At 38.2% G+C, this 24,327-nt stretch overlaps 1 protein-coding gene across 2 annotated transcripts in view; it reads right to left on the reverse strand.

Moving 5' to 3' along the window:
- Positions 1-24,327, reverse strand: part of LOC133649064 (FERM and PDZ domain-containing protein 4-like) — a 250,130-nt gene that overhangs the window by 109,337 nt on the left and 116,466 nt on the right. Inside the window, exon 2 of one of the 2 annotated variants that reach the window (XM_062045826.1) lies at positions 9,443-9,530. The gene's annotated coding sequence lies outside the window, so the exon portion shown is untranslated. Of the gene's footprint in view, positions 1-9,442; positions 9,757-24,327 lie in introns of both variants that reach the window. The other variant, XM_062045827.1, reaches the window with a different exon arrangement.

Raw genomic sequence — 24,327 nt, forward strand, 5'->3', positions numbered from 1 at the left:
CACGTCTGTGTTATTGTGCGCCACTAAGCCATTGATTAGTGACATATAATAGCGTAGAAAAATGTATTCAAATAAAATTGTCAGTACAGGATTGGGTTGCAGCTGCTTTTATGTGTATGTAGTGCAGCACACATGGTTGGCCCCCTTCTTAAGATCCAAACGCCTCCTGCCCTGACTTTTTGCAAATGGTTCTTATGTAGTCAATCTACCAATCGGACCATTCATCCCTGTCGAGTCACATTTTAGTACAGCCTAAGAATAGATTTCCATATGCCAGTGCTGATTGGAAACCAGGAATCGATGAACAATTCAAGTCTAGCTTCAGCACAGGCTTATTTGCCTTTTCGTTGGGTGTTATTTTTAGGCTTCTCATTGCAAATTGTCATATTAAAAGACCCATGCATGAAGTGTTTGTGACAACACAGTGACAGAGTAGGATGGGAGATTTCCCAGCTATACAAAACAAAGCCACACTTCAACAAAATCCTCAACGCCTGGCAGTGAAGTGACAGCACCCGCATGCCCGAATACAGTAGTTGTTTATATTCTCCTCACGCAGTTTAAGTTCTATTTTTTTCTCTCTGCTGCAGCTATATTTCCTGCCCTCCACTAGATCCTTAGTGGCCATTTGCATTCAGCCAGTGTTTGTTCAAATCTGTGTGAAGAGGTACACTTTTATCTTAACAATCCATTTGTGACGCAGCAAGTCCTCTCAACAGTTTGAATGTCTTGTAACAATTTCACAGCACTTATCAAGTCTGAAGGATTTGTTTTCTTAATACTCAGAGTATACTGAGGACTTTTTTGTCCTTTGAGGTAAATGTATGCTCTATTTTTTTGGCCATTACTTTGGTTGTGTTACTTTTATGGGAAGATGTTTTTATTTTCATTTTTAATTGTAATATTTTCATTTCAAATCCTTTCATATAGATTGAGTATACATTAATGTGTTACTACAAAACGAAAAGTGGTAGGATTAAATAAGGTTTGCTTCTTCCTACTCATTTTGGGACATGTTGTAATGAGAGACTGGACACGTGATGAATCATATTGTAATTGTGTGCATGTTTGAAATAAACAAACGCCCTAACCATGTATCAACGATACACTGGGAACTATTTTTAACCCAATAACGTACCTAAAGGATGGAGAAGTCCTCAGAGAGTTGAATGTGTTAAAATATTTTTGATAAAACACGGCACACTGATAAAGCTTAACCTACATTTACTATAACAATCTACAAGGTTAATATCGTTTCTTTCTCATTCTTCCCCTTCATTCATCTGCTTTTTTTTTTAATTCAAGTTTTTATTACATATACTATATGTATTTTTGAAACAATTGTATTGTTGATAATAGAGGTCATTATTATTATTAGTATTCATCAATGGTGCTATTTCTATTGGTATTTGTATTGCTCCATTTGTAGTGTAATAATGTTCATTGTCAATTTTCTGTTATTAATATTTACTTCACTCACTGCTTCTTTCCTCTTATTTTTCATATCATATTTGTACATATCAAACTTGCTGATGTTGTTCTGTAGTTGTTGTTGTTGTTGTTGTTATTGTCCAGGCCTACAATTTAGTCTTAAAAAGTGCTAGAGAAACATTCTTCTCCAATATCATAAACAGCAACACAAATAAGGCAAAAACCCTATTCGCAACCGTTGACAGACTGACTAAACCCCAACACAAATACCAGCCGAACTCCATTCCACGCAGAAATGCAATGAGTTTGCATTCTTTTATACTGATAAAATTGAAGGCATCAGACGCACCATCAATATCTCAAGTAAAAAAGTTGGATCACCAACCCATTTAGGCAAAAGTAACACAGCAATGATGGCAAGCTTTATTGCCATAGACTCTAAAACTCTAGTGGAAACGGTGACAGCTCTAAAGTCATCCACCTGCTGCCTTGATGTTTTACCTACCAACTTCTTTAAGAATGTTTTTGACTGCCTATCAACAGACGTCTTGCAAATAGTTAATAATTCTATTCAATCGGGCAATTTCCCGAAGGCTTTCAAAACTGCAGTCATTAAACCTCTTCTAAAAAAGTTATCAACAACTACAGACCAATTTCAAATCTACCATTCATAAGTAAAATAATTGAGAAAGTTGTCCTCCAACAACTAAATCACTTCTTGGCTTCTACTGGCTGCCACAACAACTTCCAGTCAGGATTTTGACCTCTTCATAGCACAGAGACGGCCCTTCTTAAAGTTATAAATGACATCCGTCTAAACACAGACTCTGGCAAAACTTCAGTATTAATGCTTTTGGACCTCAGTGCTGCATTTGACACTGTCGACCACTCAACACTTTTGGACAGGTTGGAAAACTGGGTGGGGATCTCAGGCACAGTTTTAAGCTGGTTCAAGTCATATCTACAAGATAGGAACTATTTTGTTTCCATTGGTGACTTTGTATCAGAACCAACCAACGTAACGTGTGGAGTCCCCCAAGGTTCAATCTTGGGGCCGACTTTATTTAACATCTATATGCTCCCACTAGGACAAATCATGCAAAATAGTAACATTGACCATCATTGCTATGCCGATGACACCCAAATCTATGTAGCGCTATCACCAAATGACTATCGCCTCATAGATCTTCTGTGCCAGTGCATTGAGCAAGTCAAACACTGGATGTGCCAAAATTTCCTACAACTAAATGAAGATAAAACTGAGATAATTGTTTTTGGTGCTAAAAAAGAAAGGTTTAAAGTTGTCCAACACCTTCAATCACTGTCCCTGAAAACCTCAAATAAAGCCAGAAATCTTGGGGTTATTTTAGATTCTGATTTACATTTCGACAGTCACATCAAATCAGTAACAAAATCGGCCTACTATCACCTCAAAAATGTACAAAGACTTAGAGGGCTCATGTTAGCTCAAGACTTTGAAAAACTTGTACATGCCTTTATTACCAGTAGGCTAGACTATTGTAATGGTCTCCTTGCAGATCTTCCCAAAAAAACTGTCAGGCAGCTACAGCTTGTTCAGAACGCTGCTGCTAGAGTTCTAACAAAGACCAAAAAATGTGAGCACATTACACCAATTCTTAAATCCTTACATTGGCTCCCTGTACATCAGAGAATAGATTTCAAAATCCTCCTGCTCACATATAAATCACTACATGGTCTAGGGCCCAAGTATATCACTGATATGCTCCCACTATATAAGCCCTCTAGATCACTAAGATCTTCTGAGACCAATCTGTTAGCGGTTCCAAGAGTAAACTCAAATCAAGGGAGAGCATCATTCAGTCACTATGCAACAAATAGCTGGAATAAACTTCCGGAAGATGTCAGACTTTCCCCAACTCTGACTACTTTTAAAACTAGACTGAAGACTTTTATGTTCACCTTAGCTTTCAGCTAAATCTTTTAATCTTTTAACTTTTAACGTCTGCACTGTTTTTATTTTTATTGTCTGCATTTTAATTCTGCTTTTATTTTCTTTCATTTCACTTTGTTGTCTGTGAAGCACTTTGAGTCTGCCTTGTGTATGAAAAGCGCTATACAAATAAAGTTGCCTTGCCTTGCCTTGCCTATTGTCTCTCTGTCGTATACCCCTCTTATTCCCGCAATTTCCCCCTGTTTTCCTTTTTTTATTCTTGCTATCCCCTGCGCCACACAATAAATACATCCATTTAATAAAGTCAAATACAAATAAGGCAATAGGAGAAGTATATCACACTTCTCCTTTGTAAAGTCAATCTGTACGGCAAATATGGGCATCTACATCAACAATATGATTTGCCGAAGTGGTTGTATAGGAGAAGAAAAACAAAAAAATGTCTTCATATTTTTTTTCAAAATGTATTGTTTAAATCTTTCAATTAGCTTGAGTCCTGAATAAAAATAACAAACATGTCATGTTTTTTTTAAATTTGAATTTACCCCTTTGAATGCTGATTTCATCTAATTATATCAGTATTTTATTTTGAAAAATTGCACAAAGTAAATGTTAAAGGGCTGCTAAAGTTACTGCTGTAAATACCAGGCCTAAATACACATGAAGTTGGTAATAAAACACGTTTAATGCATTGTTATATTTTTTGTAGGGTCAGATTTCAAACTTTATAGCAGTTCGGTGTCATTAGGGGAAAACAAGTCCCCACTGATTACCATTATAATTACAATGTTTATTTGTACAGTAAGTCCAACCCGTTTCCAGTGAGGGTTGGACTCCGCCAAGGCTGCCCTTTGTCACCGATTCCGTTCATAACTTTTATGGACAGAATTTCTAGGCGCAGTCAGGGCATTGAGGGGATCCGGTTTGGTGGATGCAGGATTAGGTCTCTGCTTTCTGCAGATGATGTGGTCCTGATGGCTTCAACTGGCCAGGATCTTCAGCTCTCACTGGATCGGTTCACAGACGAGTGTGAAGCGACTGGGATGAGAATCAACACCTCCAAGTCCGAGTCCATGGTTCTCGCCCGGGAAAGGGTGGAGTGCCATCTACAAGTTGGGGAGGAGACCCTGCCCCAAGTGGAGGAGTTCAAGTACCTCGGAGTCTTGTTCACGGGTGAGGGAAGAGTGGATCGTGAGATCGACAGGCGGATCGGTGCGGCGTCTTCAGTAATGCGGACGGTGTATCGATCCGTTGTGGTGAAGAAGGAGCTGAGCCGGAAGGCAAAGCTTTCAATTTACCGGTCGATCTACGTTCCCATCCTCACCTATGGTCATGAGCTTTGGGTTAAGACCGAAAGGACAAGATCACGGGTACAAGCGGCCGAAATGAGTTTCCTCCGCCGGGTGGCGGGTCTCTCCCTTAGACATAGGGTGAGAAGCTCTGCCATCCGGGAGGAACTCAAAGTAAAGCTGCTGCTCCTCCACATCGAGAGGAGCCAGATGAGGTGGTTCGGGCATCTGGTCAGGATGCCACCCGAACGCCTCCCTAGGGAGGTGTTTAGGGCACGTCCGACCGGCAGGAGGCCACCTGGAAGACCCAGGACACGTTGGGAAGACTATGTCTCCCGGCTGGCCTGGGAACGTCTCGGGATCCCCCGGGAGGAGTTGGACGAAGTGGCTGGGGAGAGGGAAGTCTGGGCTTCTCTGCTTAGGCTGTTGCCCCCGCGACCCGACCTCGGATAAGCGGAAGAAAATGGAATGATGGATGGATGGATTTGTACAGTCATTACACGATATATTCATGCATTTTCTAATTTCAGGGTTTTATTTTGGAGGAAAAAACAGTACACTTTTGTCATATTTACTGACAATTTTGGTGAAGTGCCTCTCACAGGACTTTGACGCGGCGGAGGCTTCCGGTGAGATTGATGGTATATAATGATGTGATGATGTAACAGTCAATGACGGCAATGACGCTCGAGAAATGTATTGGCGTGACATGTTTGCCATTATAGTTTATTTAGAGATTTGAGAAAAAAAAGAATATTATTCACCCTTAAAGGCCTACTGAAATGATTTTTTTAAATTTAAACGGGAATAGCAGATCCATTCTATGTGTCATACTTGATCATTTCGCGATATTGCCATATTTTTGCTGAAAGGATTTAGTAGAGAAAATTGACGATAAAGTTCGCAACTTTTGCTCGCTGATAAAAAAAAAGCCTTGCCTGTACCGGAAGTAGCGTGACGTCACAGGAGCTAGTATTCCTCACAATTCTCCATTGTTTACAATGGAGCGAGAAAGATTCGGACCGAGAAAGTGACGATTACCCCATTAATTTGAGCGAGAATGAAAGATTTGTAGATGAGGAACGTTACAGTGAAGGACTTGAGAGGCAGTGAGGGACGTATCTTTTTTCGCTCTAACCGTAACTTAGGTACAAGCTGGCTCATTGGATTCCACACTCTCTCCTTTTTCTATTGTGGATCACGGATTTGTATTTTTGTGGATCACGGATTTGTATTTTAAACCACATCGGATACTATATCCTCTTGAAAATGAGAGTCGAGAACGCGAAATGGACATTAATTTTATCTCCACGACAATACATCGGCGAAATGCTTTAGCTACGAGCTAACGTGATAGCATCGTGCTTTAACTGCATATAGAAACAAAAAAAATAAACCCCTGACTGGAAGGATAGATAGAAAATCAACAATACTATTAAACCGTGGACATGTAAATACACGGTTAATGCTTTCCAGGCTGGCGAAGGTTAACAATGCTGTGCTAACGACGCCATTGAAGCTAACTTAGCTAACTTAGCAACCGGACCGCACAGAGTTATGCTAAAAACATTAGCTCTCCACCTACGCCAGCCAGCCCTCATCTGCTCATCAACACCCGTGCTCACCTGCGTTCCAGCGGAAGGACGAAGGACTTCACCCGATGCGTTTGGCGGCCCGGAGACGTAGGAAGTCAAGGTGAGGTCGGCGGCTAGTGCGTCTGCTCTCCAACAAAGTCCTCCTGGTTGTGTTGCTGTAGTCCGCTGCTAATACACCGATCCCACCTACAACTGTCTTCTTTGCAGCCTTCATTGTTCATTAAACAAATTGCAAAAGATGTCCAGAATACTATGGAATTATGAAATGAAAACAGAGCTTTTTGTATAGGATTCTACGGGGTTCCATAAATTCCGTTAAACTGACTTCGTCACGCGCATACGTCATCATACCGCGACGTTTCAGCCGGATATTTCCCGGGAAATTTTAAATGTCACTTTATAAGTTAACCCGGCCGTATTGGCATGTGTTGCAATGTTAAGATTTCATCATTGATATATAAACTATCAGACTGCATGGTCGGTAGTAGTGGCTTTCAGTAGGCCTTTAACTCCCAGTACACTTTTTCATCATGTATCTACTCTGTCTATCCAGTAATACCCAGATGGTTAATGATAAGGCTCCTTTCTATTGGTGACCTACATGCATGTGATAAAATACATGGCAAAGAGGGGGTCCTAACAAGCAACTCTTAGAGACAAAAAAAAGTAGGCCCCATCAGCTGATTATGATCGCAAAATGCTGCAGGGATAAACAGCATGTTTGTTCACACTGTATTTCATATGCTAATTAACATTTTGTTCTCGCCAAATACTGTGTTTACCATGCGGTGCTCCGTTACGGCAACAATCAATTCATCTTTCAGCCTGTCTTAGATTTAAAATAAATATGGAAATGGAGGAACAAAAACAATCACTATTATTTTAAGCAAATTGCTTTATCAATCACATGCAGGGAGTGTGTGTGTGTGTGTGTGTATGTATGTATATATATGTATGCACATGGCGTTTGATGACTGCAGCACAATGTGATTGTTGTATTGGCTGCAATCATTCTCAGTTATGGTCATGGCCACTGGCTTGATGGACCGGACCAACATGCGGACCAAAAGTCCGCATCAGCTTTGTGCTCACTCACCGGCAGGCTGGCATGGGATCAATGCAGAATTGCAGAGGTGAGCAAAAGCTGCACAAGGTGCACACATGCAGTGCACTCTCGTTGCCAAAATGCTGCGGTGTTGTCGACATCATGACAATAGAGGCTTCATAACATTTCGAGGGATATAGCTTGCTCAATAAAGATAAGGAGGAAACCTTGGCAATAGTTCAAATGGACTCTGAATGGAGAACTGAAAGTAGCTGCCTGATCAATTACTGAGGCAGCATATAATACAGCAAAAGTGAACTATAAAGCCCGAGGCTCACGTTGATTTAAAATGCACTCCTTGTAAGGTTTTATGTACTTTTATGACATGATTTATACTTTAAACCAGTGGTCCCCAACCTTTTTGTAACTGCGGACCGGTCAACGCTTGAAAATCATTGTTTTTTGTTGTTGTTTTTTTGTCATAAAAAAAATGCAATCATGTGTCCCTGCAGACTGTATTGGTCTATATCAGGGGTGTCAAACTCATTTTAGATGGGGGGCCACATGGAGAAAAATCTACTCCCAGGTGGGCCGGACAGGTAAAATCACGGCACGATAACTTAAAAATAAAGACAAATTCAGATTGTTTTCTTTGTTTAAAAATAGAAGAAGAAAATTCTGAAAATGTACAAATCATAATGTTGTTGTTTTTTTTTTTACACTTACATGTTGCGGTTAATAGTATTCTATCTTTATCTGTCGTTATTTATATTTTCTGAATACATTTTGTGATAATGTTCATCAGTCAACTCATTGGTGTTAATTTTCAATCTATTACGATAAAAAAATTATATCAAAATCAAATTACAGGATGTCATTCATGTAAGTTTGCTCATTTTCCTTAACTGGTGCACTAACATCATGTGGTTTATTTTTTTTTTTTTTACATATGTAGCATAATCTACAAAGATGCAAATAATTGCTATTGTGACATCTAGTGGACACATTTAGAACAGCAGTTTCTTTCATTCAAAAATGTTGGTTCATTTTTATACTTGGCAAACTCATCCCGCGGGCCGGATAAAACCTGTCCGCGGGCCTGATCCGGCCCACGGGCCGTACGTTTGACACCCCTGGTCTATATAGATAGATGATGTAGGAACCAGAAATATTAATAGGGGACGGCGTGGCGAAGTTGCGAGAGTGGCCGTGCCAGCAATCTGAGGGTTCCTGTTTCAATCCCCACCTTCTACCATCCTAGTCACGTCCGTTGTGTCCTTGAGCAAGACACTTCACCCTTGCTCCTGATGGCTGCTGGTTAGCGCCTTGCATGGCAGCTCCCGCCATCAGTGTGTGAATGTGTGTGTGAATGTGTGAATGTGGAAATACTGTCAAAGCGCTTTGAGTACCTTGAAGGTAGAAAAGCGCTATACAAGTATAACCCATTTATCATTTATTATTTATTCCTGGTTCAATCCCCACCTTCTACCATCCTAGTCACGTCCGTTGTGTCCTTGAGCAAGACACTTCACGCTTGCTCTTGATGGGTGCTGGTTAGCGCATTGCATGGCAGCTCCCGCCATCAGTGTGTGAATGTGTGTGTGAATGGGTGAATGTGGAAATAGTGTCAAAGCGATTTGAGTTCCTTAACAAAAAAAGGTAGAAAAACACTCTACAAGTATAACCCATTTGCCAGTAACAGAAAGAAACCACCCTTTTGTGCGAATGAGTGTGAATGAGTGTAAATGGGGGAGGGAGGTTTTTTGGGTTGGTGCACTAATTGTAAGTGTATCTTGTGTTTTTTATGTTGATTTCATAAAAATAAAAAATACAATTTTAATTTTAATTTATTTTTATTTTTTATTTATTTATTTATTTATTTTTTTATTTTTTAAATTTGTATTTATTTATTTTTTTATTTATTTTTATTTCTTGTGCGGCCCGGTACCAATCGATCCACGGACCGGTACCGGGCCGCGTCCCGGTGGTTGGGGACCACTGCTTTAAACAACGGTCTAATAAGCTAACTATTCAAGCGACCTTTTCAAGTAACAGTCTCACACGGTGATGTTAATCTTTCTGTAATCATGTACTACTGTGATGGTCATGAGCCCAACGTAGTAGAACACGGTATAAAAGGTGTACTTACAGTGTTTGAGTGTTGACGGGGAACGTTTCTTTCGTCAGCAGGGATCACCCATAAACTTTACTCCGCACAAAGTCCACGACGTGGGAACCTGGAAGAAGTGAATGCAATGGATATCACTGCTTATGATGCATTACATTAAGTACTGTACAAGGCGATGCGGCAAATATGATTGCGCACAAAAGAAGACCCACCAAAACGCCCTGTGGAGGGGGGCGTGGCCTGCGGGCCTGCCGCGGAACGGGGTTTGCAAGGACCGGCCTCGAAGACAGCGACAGGTGAGTGGACGGCACAGGTGGGCCTTGTTATCTAATCACCTGTCGCCTTTATTAGCAGCAGCCGGAGCGAGACACGGGGTGAGAGTTGGAGTGGGAGCCAGAGAGAGAGAGAGACACAGAACAAGAAAATACATTTTGCTGGAAATCAAACGGCTCTCACATTTATGACAATAAAACAGTGTTGCATCCAGAATACCGGGGTCTCGTGCCAGTTTGTGGTGGTCAGGGTAACCCGCAGCAGGGCGCTGCCGCACTCCCCCTCTAGAATGTTTGGACCACCACACAACATCCTACTACATTTAAAGTTAAAGTTAAAGTACCAATGATAGTCACACACACACACGAGGTGTGGTGAAATTAACCTCTGCATTTGACCCGTCCCCTTGTTCACCCCCTGGGAGGTGAGGGGAGCAGTGAGCAGCAGCGGTGGCCGCGCCCGGGAGTCATTTTTTGGTGATTCAACCCCCAATTCCAACCCTTGATGCTGAGTGCCAAGCAGGGAGGTAATTGGTCCCATTTGTATAGTCTTTGGTATGACTCGTTTGGACTGTAAATGCCACTTCTGGCGTCCCCTGTGGTTCGTGGTCAAAATACTTCAGATGACATGCTGGCATACGTTTTCAAATCATACAAATGGTGATGTATAAAAAATTAGTTGATGAGTCCCGCCTCTATCCTTGCAAATATATTTTGCTTTGGCGGTCATGTTTTTTATTTTATTTTTTATTTTTTAACCAATCTGCTCCAATTCAACATAGATGCGGTTGTCAGTCCTCTAATGGTGTGTGCCAAATGACGGAGGCAGATATCTACATATATCCATATTTAAGAGTTATTTCTTTCTATTCAGTCATATTTGAAAACAGCTAGTGTTTTTCCATTTGTTCTCTTTCTGGTTGTCCGCAAGTCCACTCTGAGTTACCTTGACTTTAGGAATGTGAGGAGGACAGATACTCCTTCTCCTTATCGCATCCTGTCTCTTCTCAGAGTTGAACAATGGACGTGTGTATTACTTCTGGAGGGTCGGGGCGAGGGACATATTGAAGAACACAGCACTTCCGTGGGTTTTTCAGATCAACTCGGCTACGCAATTTGAATGTGTTGTCCTAGGCTGGTCTCTTCAAAGCTTTGAAAATGAACTACAAAATACCTATTCTGTTCTGGTGATGATTTAAACTCAGCTTAAGTGTCATCAAAAGAATTTGGGATTGACCAGTAACTTAAATTCCCCTTGGAGTTCTGAAACGCAACACAAACTTCAGCAACAAGAACAAGAACACACTGAGATGTGCGAGAAAATTCAAGTCAACATTGGAGTTTGACTAACTGTTCCAAATTTGTCCAAAAAATAATAGCATAGGCAACACAAAATGTACAGTAGTGCATGTTTTACAATGTTATATACAGTACATGCCAACAATTTGGACACACCTTCTCCTCATTCAATGTGTTTTCTTTATTTTCATGACTATGTACACTACCGTTCAAAAGTTTGGGGTCACCCAAACAATTTTGTGGAATAGCCTTCATTTCTAAGAACAAGAATAGACTGTCGAGTTTCAGATGAAAGTTCTCTTTTTCGGGCCATTTTGAGCGTTTAATTGACCCCACAAATGTGATGCTCCAGAAACTCAATCTGCTCAAAGGAAGGTCAGTTTTGTGGCTTCTGTAACGAGCTAAACTGTTTTCAGATGTGTGAACATGATTGCACAAGGCTTTTCTAATCATCAATTAGCCTTCTGAGCCAATGAGCAAAACACATTGTACCATTAGAACACTGGAGTGATAGTTTCTGGAAATGGGCCTCTATACACCTATGTAGATATTGCACCAAAAACCAGACATTTGCAGCTAGAATAGTCATTTACCACATTAGCAATGTATAGAGTGTATTTCTTCAAAGTTCAGACTAGTTTAATGTTATCTTCATTGAAAAGTACAGTGGTTTTCCTTAAAAAATAAGGACATTTCAAAGTGACCTCAAACTTTTGAACGGTAGTGTACATTGTAGATTGTCACTGAAGGCATTACAACTATGAATTAATACATGTGGAGTTATGCACTTAAAAAAAAGAAGGTGAAATAACTGAAAACATGTTTTATATTCTAGTTTCTTCAAAATAGCCACTCTTTGCACTGATTACTGTTTTGCACACTCTTGGCATTCTCTCTCTCACCTGACATGGTTTTCACTTCACAAGCGTGCTTGAAGCTCATCGAGAGAATGCCAAGAGTGTGCAAAGCAGTATTTAGAGCAAAGGGTGGCTATTTTGAAGAAACTAGAACATAAAACATGTTTTCAGTTAGTTCACCTTTTTTGTGTTAAGTACATAACTCCACAATGTGTTCAAAAATAGGCCATTCATCGGCAGTGCGCTTTATAATCCGGTGCGCCCTATGGTCCGGAAAATACAGTATATTAAAAAAGAGTGCCAACATGTGCTATGTATATGTTGAAACAGACACTGAAATGTAAACCATAAGTTTGATCCAGATCGGACGCAGATTCTGCATTTGGAAGGAGTTTCCATTTGTAATCGTACATCTTGGTTCTGTTTACTCCTTCAGGTTGGTTGTTCGAATGGATTTTAGCATAGCAACAAGCCAGCAAACCTGTTTATCTGGACTTCTCCTGATTTAAATTCACAAACAAAGTGTCCTTGATCACATATTAAACATCAATTAATAATACTGCAACCTTTCAAACATGTGTTGATGAGCTGTTTTGCAATACCTCGTCTCAATGTGTCCCTCAGACGTGTTCCTGACAAACATATTGTGCCAATAGAAAGTGCACCTCTGACCGGTCGTGCCCCCACCTTCTGGACTACATCGTCACACGTCTTTATTTAATGAGCGCAAACACTGCTGTGTGCGTGCGTCGTCCCGTCTGTGCTCCTGACCTTCTCCTCCATCACGCCTGTCCTCTCCACCGAGGTTGCAGCAGCACTGTAAACACAACCTGCACTCATGGCAGCTGTGACTTAAGTTGTTTTGGTCATATCATAAGGTGTGTTTATAAGGTGTTGATGGAGACCAGCTGTGTCCTAGATGCGGCCCAAGGGCCATTTGCGGCCCGCAGCACATTTTATAAATAGTATTAAAAAGAAAACATAAAAAGTGGGGGAAAAGAGCAAATAGGTGTCATGTAATGAGAAAATGTTACTTTAAAACTGTCCTTGCTCAAAAATTAAAACGGATTTCGACGCATAGCTTTGAAGTTGATCTAGAGCAGGGGTCCCCAAGTTAAAAAAAACTTGGGGAAGTCCCAAGTTAAAAAAAACAAAAAAAACAAGTTTTTTATTTTTATTTTCTAATTTATTTTTTTTTTTTAATTTGTCCTTACTAGTCCATTTTCTACCGTCTCCTAGCGACTCAGGCAAATCATATTGTCTAAAAATGCATTTTACCATCGATAACGTCAATTAGTGCGCGAGGAATATATATATATATATATATATATATATATATATATATATATATATATATATATATATACATATATATATATATATATATATGTCTTAATTAGATTATCCAAAAAATAGTGCTCGATACCGTGGAAGAGCGTAATATGTATGTGTGGGAAAAAAATCACAAGACTATTTCTTCTCTACAGGCCTGTTTCATGAGGGGTTTTCCTCAATCCTCAATCTCCTGAGGATTGAGGAAAACCCCTCATGAAACAGGCCTGTAGAGATGAAATAGTCTTGTGATTTTTTTCCCACACACACATATATATATATATATATATATATATATATATATATATATATATATATATATATATATATATATATATATATATATATATATATATATATATATATATATATATATATATATATATATATATATATATATATACTACCGTTCAAAAGTTTGGGGTCACATTGAAATGTCCTTATTTTTGAAGGAAAAGCACTGTACTTTTCAATGAAGATAACTTTAAACTAGTCTTAACTTTAAAGAAATACACTCTATACATTGCTAATGTGGTAAATGACTATTCTAGCTGCAAATGTCTGCTTTTTGGTGCAATATCTACATAGGTGTATAGAGGCCCATTTCCAGCAACTATCACTCCAGTGTTCTAATGGTACAATGTGTTTGCTCATTGGCTCAGAAGGCTAATTGATGATTAGAAAACCCTTGTGCAATCATGTTCACACATCTGAAAACAGTTTAGCTCGTTACAGAAGCTACAAAACTGACCTTCCTTTGAGCAGATTGAGTTTCTGGAGCATCACATTTGTGGGGTCAATTAAACGCTCAAAATGGCCAGAAAAAGAGAACTTTCATTTGAAACTCGACAGTCTATTCTTGTTCTTAGAAATGAAGGCTATTCCACAAAATTGTTTGGGTGACCCCAAACTTTTGAACGGTAGTGTATATATCGCGGCCCCCAGCCAAATTGTTTTACCCCAATGCGGCCCCGGAGTCAAAAAGTTTGGGGACCCCTGATCTAGAGATTTAAGCGTTGAAAGTAAAAATAATTTATATTTAAATATGACTTATTTTTAACACTTTTATTAGTGAGGGCCTTTTGGGTACCCAAGGCCATTAGTCTGATTTTTTTTTTTTTTTTTAAGCTGTCATTGTTTAAAAAAATAATGAACTAAAAGCTATATTGTTATCAATTATTTACCTATTTAAGGCTCCAATTACTTCACATCAAGTATTCAATTTTGACAAATGTTTTGGGAAAATTATGCAAATTTTTTGGAAAAAAAGGACACCAACATAAACCAAAAACAAAACAAAAAAACAAAAAAAACGAGAACAGATGGATCTGAAGTTGAGATATAGATATTTAAGTGTTGAACCTAAAAAGAAAATATAAATATATGACTTATTTATTTTGACCTTTAATATTCACCAGAATTGAGGGCGGCTCTAATATTTCCAATATATAATGTGTTGGTTTTGAAAATGAAAAATATCAAAATGGCCCTTGCATTGTTTCATTTTTCAGTGTGCGGTTTTCAGTGGAAAAACGTTGGACACCCCTGATGTAGGGAAAAAAACTTGTTGCAGGGCAGATTAATGTGTCGGAAATACATGTCATATTTTCCAACAATGAGTAACATATCGCATGCGCGTCAAAAACGACTGCTGCATCTACTGAGGTCACAGGTGCAGCGTAACCATGACAACATTGTGGCACTGAAGCAGCACTTCGCCATGAGCGATAATTAGTAATTTCACTTAACATTCTATTATAGCCTTTTTGTCTTGTGGTAAACAGTGACACTCAACGGTCTTGCTCGCTGGTGCTACGGTCTTAGTGGAGTCCATGGTGCTGAAACATGGGCGATACTCCCTTTCAGCACCATGGACAGCAGCTGCAAAGGAAGTTCCATACAGTGCAGGTTCAACAACTCATAGCTATGTTGAAATTGTCCATCTGCTCAGATTTACCCGCTCTGAACGTACTAACGAGACAGTTATGGACAGAAAGAGGTTACTACAAATGGTAAAATTATACTTAAATGTTAGAAAATACTAACACAACATGTAATCATAATAGTCCTCATGTTAGGCGTGGGCACATTTTGCTGTGTGGATCGTTCTCCCAGGATTTAGACGGAACTCCGGAGGCAAGGTGCAGGTGAGACCATGATTTATTGTCCATGAATCATGCAAAAATACAAAAATAAACAAAACAAGCGTGCCTATAGCACAGGAAACTAACGGAATAGCGTAGCTTAGCTCAGGAATCAAATAAGAAGACGTCGTAAGTGTTGCATGGAATCAAATAAGACAGCCGGACCTAGTGTGGCGAAAAGCAGGAATAAATAGCTCTCTGATTAGTGCCAGGCTGCAGGTGAGCGTTCCGAACACTAATCAGAGGCAGGTGACACTAATCTGCACCCTGCATGGCAAATAAAACACAAACCCAGGGGTGCACACAACAGGAACTGAGGGAGTCAACAATTAAACAAGCATGATCCGGGCAACAGATCATGACACCTTATACCCTAACCAGATTATCTATTGTTTACAAAAATTAAAAATTTAAATTTTGGTTATTTTCACTATGTTATGACTTTATTCATGTAACAATAGAATGTTTTCCTGTTAAAATTATGTCTTTATTCTGACAAACGTTATTATGTTAGTCATGCGTGTGTTTTTTTTCTTTTAAAAAAAATATCTATTTCCAGTGTGTCCCTAATATTTACAGTCATAGATTAAAAAAAAAAAAAAAAAAAAAAATATATATATATATATATATATATATATATATATATATATATATATATATATATATATATATATATATATATATATATATATATATATATATATATATATATATATATTATCGGAGCATGCACCATATATCATGTACATGTGCCTTTATTGGAAGGGGGTGTGTATGAAGGTGGCCTGCAGGTTACAGATTGTATAATTGGTGTGTATAAACTTTGTTTGGATCCAGACCCAAATTTGTAAACAGTTTATTTCCTGGGAGACAAACCTATGAATATAAAATCTGCTGTACAGTATTACCATAACATCGGGGCTTGCATATAAATCAATGTTACAAAACAACAACATCAATTTGTTCCAATTGATTTTGATGATCACTAAAATAGTGATGCATTTCACCGACAACCAGGGATCCATGTTGGGTCCTGAACAACGATGGCTGACAGGGTCAAGTGCACAGCACTGTCCAAATGCTCCAAACACAAACATGATCCAGAACCAAAAACATGCAGACACTACAAGACACGTGCAATAGAAAAATGCTGCAAATGGCAAAAATACACGCACACTTTAGTCGGAAATTCCCAGAACAAAACTGAATTTAGCCAGGCTACTAAAGTTAACCAGGCTACTGCACCAGGGGGGCCAGAACTGAAGGATATCCATCTTTAAAAACATAGGGCAGGCCTGGACAATTATTTTAACTTGGGGGGGGGGCACATTTAGAGAAAAAAATGTGTCTGGGGGCCGGTATATCTGATTTTTAGGAACACTAATACAAAACCTGACAATAATGTCTGATTGAATGCTAAAAGTGTTATGACAGACCGCCTTAAAAAACGGACTGGAATTGTAATTTTTTTTACTGAATGAGACACCCAGAATGTACATGAAAATAAAGAATGTGGGATTTACAATATTAACTATGACCTATAAAACACTGAATATTGACAACATATGAACGTCACACCTCCTCTCGATTGACATATTTTACAATCAAGCGAAACGCAACAAAAATGCAAAAAACACAGCAAAATATGAACGCGGAGGGTACAAAAACCCCCACCTGCTATCTGATATATGTGATACATCACTAAGCTTTAGAACTTTGTTGTAAAAATCTCCTTCGGCGTCTGTCCCTGACACCCACATTTCAGGCTGAACGCTCTGCAAACACTCTGTGGAAACGCTCCCCACCCACACTGCTTGGTGCCTCGTCTGAGCTGCTGTCACTTAGATTACCATAGTAACTAATTAGATTACCATAGTAACTAATTCGATTATCATAGTAACTAGTACATCATGCAAAAGCGCATATTCCAACCATTGAAATACTTTGTATAGTTCAAGACTCATTTGAAAACATTACTGCACATCATAATGGCAGCTACACTTTCCAGCTTAAAGATCTAAAAAAATAATTTGGGAATGTCCGGCGGGCCAGATTGAAAAGCTTAATGGGCCACATATGGCCCGTGGGCCTTGGTTTCCCCAGGTCTGCTCTATAGTTAAGAAACAATGGTCTAGATCACACAGGAAGAGTGCTTGTAACAGCCCAGAAAATGTAGCACAGATCAGGGCCGGCCCGTGGCATAGGCCGTATAGGCAAATGCTAAGGGCGCCGTCCATCAGGGGGCGCCACGCCAGTGCCACAAATGTTGGAGGAAAAAAAAAAAAAAAAAAAAAAAGTTGGTACTATTATTTCTAAATACATAAAATAATCCCACGTTAATTAAAATGCAAAGTAAAGCCTATTTAATATAAATATTATTTGTTACAACATTACGCCCCCCCCTCCCCCGGCACGGTGCGCCCCCTCCCTTCCCGTATCATGACTCTTTTTGGACGTCACCACATAAAAAAATCAACACAAGATGTCAAAACGGCCAAAACTGTCAGGTGACCAGGGAAGAAAAAAGAGAAAAGAAGAGGAGGAGAAACGAGAAAAAGACAGAGGTAGCAGGTAGGTAACGTTAGCCTACATGAAATTATTTGTCTGTTACAGAATGTGATAGTAACCTGGCTTTTTAGCATTAAGCTAATGTTACATGATTCGGCAATTGCTAATCAATAAATAGCTAGTTCTGTTTTAATGTCATGTTAATATTGTGGAGGGGGCTAAATTGTTATGGAAAATAATAATGTAACGTTAGGTAATTACAGTACTCCCTGGTGTACAGTAATTTGTAAGTCATTCTAGTTAGGCAATATTAAAAAGCACAAATAGAGAACTCTGTAGGATCCCCTTTTTTTGTAATATAGTTGTTAAAGTCATACTGGTTTGATATCTTGTTTTGTGCAGTGTCTTATTTATATTGTATTTTTAATTTATTTTATGCAACTTTTTGGCACGTTTTATTTTGTGTTCATGTATGTAAAAAATATTGTATTTCATATATTCATTTTTTATTTTTTGTATTCATTTATTTATCCATATTTTTTTTAATCTTGTTCACTATTCTGATTGTTAATTTGCTTTCTTTAAGTAAAAAAAAAGGTTAAAGACAAAGCTATTCGGTTTCTTGTGGGTATATACACTTCACTGCCGATGTGGGCGGGCGCCACCTAAAATCTTGCCTTGGGCGCCAGATTGGTTAGGGCCGGGCCTGGCACAGATTATACAGTAGTTGTGTGCTGCATCTTCCACAACATAGTAAAACACCACATGATGGAGTATGATGCAAAATACTCTTTCAACTAGGGTGTTCTGCACCACTTTTGCACTTGTTATCAATTGTACACAGTCTTAGTAGATCACCCCCACTAATAGTAGTCTGCTAACTAACTCACTTATGGTCAAATGAACACAAATGCACTCCACTGTTGTTTATAATTCAGCCATAGTGAAGGTATGGGCTTTAGTAAACGATGGAAGCCATTGAGGTACTGCTAAAAAAAACACATCTAATGGTAACTTTTTGGCACGTCATCTACACATAATTGCGAAGTTACATACTTGAGTCACTGGAGATGTTTCACCACAATAAATACAGTAGACTTTGCATCCAGTCCAGGATTTAAAACCCCACATGCTGTCACATTCATTCAGTAGATATTCATTATTTGCTGAATTCCTTCACCTCTCTTTAATTGTTATTCATAACATTTCCTTGATAATGGCAGCATTAAAAGGACTATAAAGGGAGGAAAATGATGGTTGAACAACTGAAATGTATTTAACAAAGCTTTTAGCAGTGCCCTGCATTAACAGTGAGGTTTCGTCGACGGAGGCTCAGACGAGTGAAGGTGTCAGCTAAAAGCCCATAATGGAGGGGAGTGTTTGTCAAGCATGAAGATTAAGTCTAATTGTTCACACTTCTTTATTGTCTTCAACTTCAAATGTTGGCTCTTGTGCTTTTGGCTCTGCATGTCCTTTGTTTCACGGTAACTCGTGGCTTATGGAACTGTTGGATGCGTCTTGAACTCCAAGTGAAATCATTGCAATGAAGTGACTTTTGCAGCCATAATGAAGCTGCTGAGGTGTCCACACTATCTCAGCACTCCAGCTGTTTTTTTCCCAATTTTGATAGCAAGCTTCGACATCCTAAGTGTGGCTTCTGATGCACACCCTGCACCCATAGGCGTAGGTGCTTCGGGTCCCGAGGACCCACGTGGGATTGATGGCAATTTTCAATCTACAATATACATTTTGAAAAATCAATCTTTTTGTTGTTAATTTTATGGCGAGTTTGGTCCGACTTACGTATTAAAAAAGGCGTAATCCAAATAGTCTATAATTAACAAAGGCTAACCAAGTTTGTATTATACTCGATAGTGAACTAATGACCCAATCATCTCTAGGGATGATGTTCGAAATCGGTTTTCCCGGTTGTTTGATAAGAAAAGAACCGACTCCATGGACTCGAATTCCTTTTTGAGAACCGGTTCCCGTTATCGAGGCCACTATAGTAAAGAAAAAGAGTTGGTTCTTTATTCGAATCCCTGGGAACGAATCCCTTCCCACGTACAGGAAATGCCCTGTGGGACCTGCAAGGTTGGGGCGGTATAGCTCGGTTGGTAGAGTGGCCGTGCCAGCAACTTAAGGGTTCCAGGTTCGATCCCCGCTTCCGCCATCCTAGTCACTTCCGTTGTGTCCTTGGGCAAGACACTTTACCCACCTGCTTCCAGTGCCACCCACACTGGTTTAAATGTAACTTAGATATTGGGTTTCACTATGTAAAGTGCTTTGAGTCACTAGAGAAAAGCGCTATATAAATATAATTCACTTCACTTCACTTATGCCCATTTGATTGTAGACACTTACCTTGTGGCAATATGAAAATACTACGCGTCATTAGTTTGGGCACTTCCGGGTTGAGACAATTGAGAAGTAGACAAGTTGTGTTAGCTCTTACAAGCCTTGGAAAAGATAAGTCTGTAAGTAAACTGTTTAAATTGTTTATGTAACTCAATATTAAGGTGGAAAGTGGTTAAGTTTGATACTAAGATGTTTATTGAAAAACGATTTTTGTGCACTGTTTCAATGGATGTTTTGAGGACTTAAAATGGCTGCCAGTCGTATATTTCCACCATCGAAATAGTTTCAACACTCAGAAGTATTTTTTTGATGATAGTACTGTATATTTGTGTGAAGCTAATATCTACATATTGTGTATTACATTTCAGTATGCTAATTGAATCACATAGCTTATACATTTGTCATTGTGTGTATTTCAGTTAAAAAAATAAATAAAATAACAGTCCTGTGCAAGACAAAAGTAAAGATAGGAAAAGACAAAGGAAGATCAACAACAATAAAGAGCCTAAATGGATTAATCTGCTTTGGATTGTTTGTTAGCTGTCTGCCAAGCTGTATAACCTCAGCACGTATAGTGAGGGCAGAACAGACAATATGCAATTATTGCCAGGCTTCGCTCTCATGTAAGGGTGGAATAATGGGTGGAATAATTGTTGATTGATGACTTTGGTGTTCTTAGTGTCATACTATGTGTAGTTAGTATGTTCCAATAGCAGCAGAAGTGCACTTTTTGGAGAGCTGTATTTTTTTCAGTTTTGTGCCCAAGGGACTGATTTTATTTAACACTATATTATTATTTATACACATATAGTGATCACAGAGACAGGTTGTTTTTGTTTTACTGTATATATTTGTTTTTCTGAAAAATCCCACTTAATATACTTTGGGTAACAACAGTCAATATATATATATATATATATATATATATATATATATATATATATATATATATATATATATATATATATATATATATATATATATATATATATATATATATATATATATATATACATATATATATATATATATATATATATATATATATATATATATATATATATATATATATATATATATATATATATATATATATATATATATATATATATTTTTTTTTAGGAGGGGTATATATATATATATATATATATATATATATATATATATATATATATATATATATATGTATATATATATATATATATATATATATATATATATATATATATATATATATATATATATATATATATATATATATATATATATATATATATATCTATATATATATATATATATATATTTAGGAGGGGTAACAGTCAATCTTTATTTATTTATTTTATTATTATTTTTTCCTTATAAAATAAAAGTGAGCTTTTGTTAAACCAAATATTGTGTTTTTTTCCATATACAACAACCTATCTGGATTCGATACGAGAATCGATAAGGAATCGGTTCGAATAAGAGGATTCGATAATGGGCTCAAACTCGATAATTTCTTATCAAACATCATCCCTAATTATCTCTACTTTAGCCACACTGCACATGAGCGAATAAAGTGCATACTTACTCAACAGCCATACATGTCACACTAAGGGTGGCAGTATGAACAATGCCAACACTGTCATAAACATGTGCCATATAGTGAACAACAACGACAAACACATTTTGGAAGAATATTTGCAGCGCAACACAACATAAACACTACAGAACAAATTCCCAGAAAACAAACGCCATTGGTGGATCTACATCTAACATCCACTGTAATGATACCACGTACAATAGCGTATCTAGTCGATACTACTATGATTACATCGATATTTTTTAACATCACAAAATCTTCTTTCGTTTTTTTAAAATTTATATTAAGTCTATAAACTCAGGGAATATGTCCCTGGACACATGAGGACTTTGAATATGACCAATGTATGATCCTGTAACTTCTTGGTATTGGATTGATACCCAAATTTGTGGTGTCATCCAAATCTAATGCAAAGTATCTAACAACAGAAGAATAAGTGATTATTACATTTTAACAGAAGTGTAGATAGAACATGTTAAAAGAGAAAGTAAGCAGATATTAACAGTAAATTAACAAGTATATTAATAATTCATTTTCTACCACTTGTCCTTATTAATTTTGACAAAATAATAGAAGGATAAATGACACATTATGTTACTGCATATGTCAGCAGACTAAATTAGGAGCCTTTGTTTGTTTACTTCCTACTAAAAGACAAGTTGTCCAGTATGTTCACTACTTCATTTAAGGACAACATTGCAATAAGAAACATATGTTTAATGTACCCTAAGATGTTTTTGTTCAAATAAAGCCAATAATGACATTTTTGTGGTCCCCTTTATTTAGAAAAGTACCGAAAAGTATCAAGACAAGTTGGTATGTGGACAACACTAATTACACACACACCGAGCACCCACTGGCAGAAATGTAGATCGGCGCCTATGCCTGCACCCACATGTGTACTGTGGAATTCTCCTCTCCAAAAATGCACACTTTCCTAATTAAGGTCTTCGCAACATGTCGGGTGAGATGTTGTCAATTGTGCAGGCATCCTCAGAAGCAATTACCTCACACAAGAACAACAGAGGGTGGAAGTGACTTTCACATTAATATTCACGCAGGAGAAGCCCTCTGTGACTGACCCAGTGGAATGTTTGGACCATTAAACATAGTGCTTAATAACAAATGAGTAATCATCTGCACTCCACGCGACTCGTGTCACTGCATCTTAATTTGATATTTCCGTTCAGCAGCACGCACGTACCAAAAAAACTGCAGCTAGGAGAAGTAAACATGTTAAGGGTTTTTTTGTTCACTTGAGTTTAGACTGCACTAGGGTTTTACGGTATACCGGCACTAGTATAGTATGAATCAAAAACGGTACTATACTCTGTTTGAAAACTACCGGTTCCCCTTTTGTTTTTTGGTTTTACGAGCAGAGGAGCATGTTCGGCAGCGCACATTAATGGAGTACTTACAAGCAGACACAGTGTGTGGACAGAAAAGGGAGAATGGACGCATTTTGGCTTAAAAACTAACGATAAAGGTGAAGTTATAACACTGAAATGCCGCTCAGCAAAAGGGGCTTTAAAACATGGCTAGCTAGTTAGCGGCTAATGTCAGTCTACCCCAGGGCAGCTGTGGCTACGAAAGTAGCTTACCACCACCAGGTGTGAATGAATGACGGGTTTTTAAACATGTAAAGCGACTTTGGGTACTTAGAAAAGCGCTATATAAATCCCAGGTATTATTAATGTCCATCCGCAGTCGGCAGTGTTTTAGCTACTTCTAAATCACTAATCCTTGCCTCCATGGCGACAAAAAAAGTGTGTTTCTTACAAGTATCATCTCTGCAAGATGAGAAATATCCAAACATGTTCACTACACACTTTTGGAGGATACATCAGCTCACTGGCATCACCGCTAATAAAAGATTGCACTCCTCAATGTAAACAAATGCCATGGGTGGATCTACACCTAACATCCACTGTAATGATACCAAGTACAAGAGCGTATCTAGTCGATACTACTATGATTATATTCTTTATCATCACAAAATCTTCTTTCGTTTTTTTAAATGTATATTATGTTTATAAACTCAGGAAATACCTGAAGACTCTAAATGGCAAATTCCAAATAATAGCACTTTCTGAAACATGGATCGATAAAGACAGAGGTATCGATTTCTCCCTTGACGGGTATGAGTTGTATCACTGTAGTAGGTGTGGCCCTGTTTGTTGACTGTGAATTGAAATGTAGACCTGTGGAATGTATGACAGTGGTAATTGATGATTTATTTGAATGTGTAACTGTCGAGGTAGAAATAGAAAAGAAGAGAAATGTTATTGTTACGTGTATATATAGGACACCTGGGTCTAAAGTAGAAGCATTTAATGATAGTTTGGAAGAATTATTGTGTAAGGTGAAGGAAAAGAAAACATTTGTCATGTGTGGCGACTATAACATAGACCTGCTAAGCTCACCCAGAAATAAATCAACAAGAGACTTCTTGGATGTGGTATATAGTAGAGGGCTTTATCCATTGATCACCAAACCCAGTAGAATAACGACAAATTGTGCAACGTTAATTGATCACATCTTTATAAATGACATA

This window comes from Entelurus aequoreus, linkage group LG04 (assembly GCF_033978785.1).
Source record: "Entelurus aequoreus isolate RoL-2023_Sb linkage group LG04, RoL_Eaeq_v1.1, whole genome shotgun sequence".
Taxonomy (NCBI): domain Eukaryota; kingdom Metazoa; phylum Chordata; class Actinopteri; order Syngnathiformes; family Syngnathidae; genus Entelurus; species Entelurus aequoreus.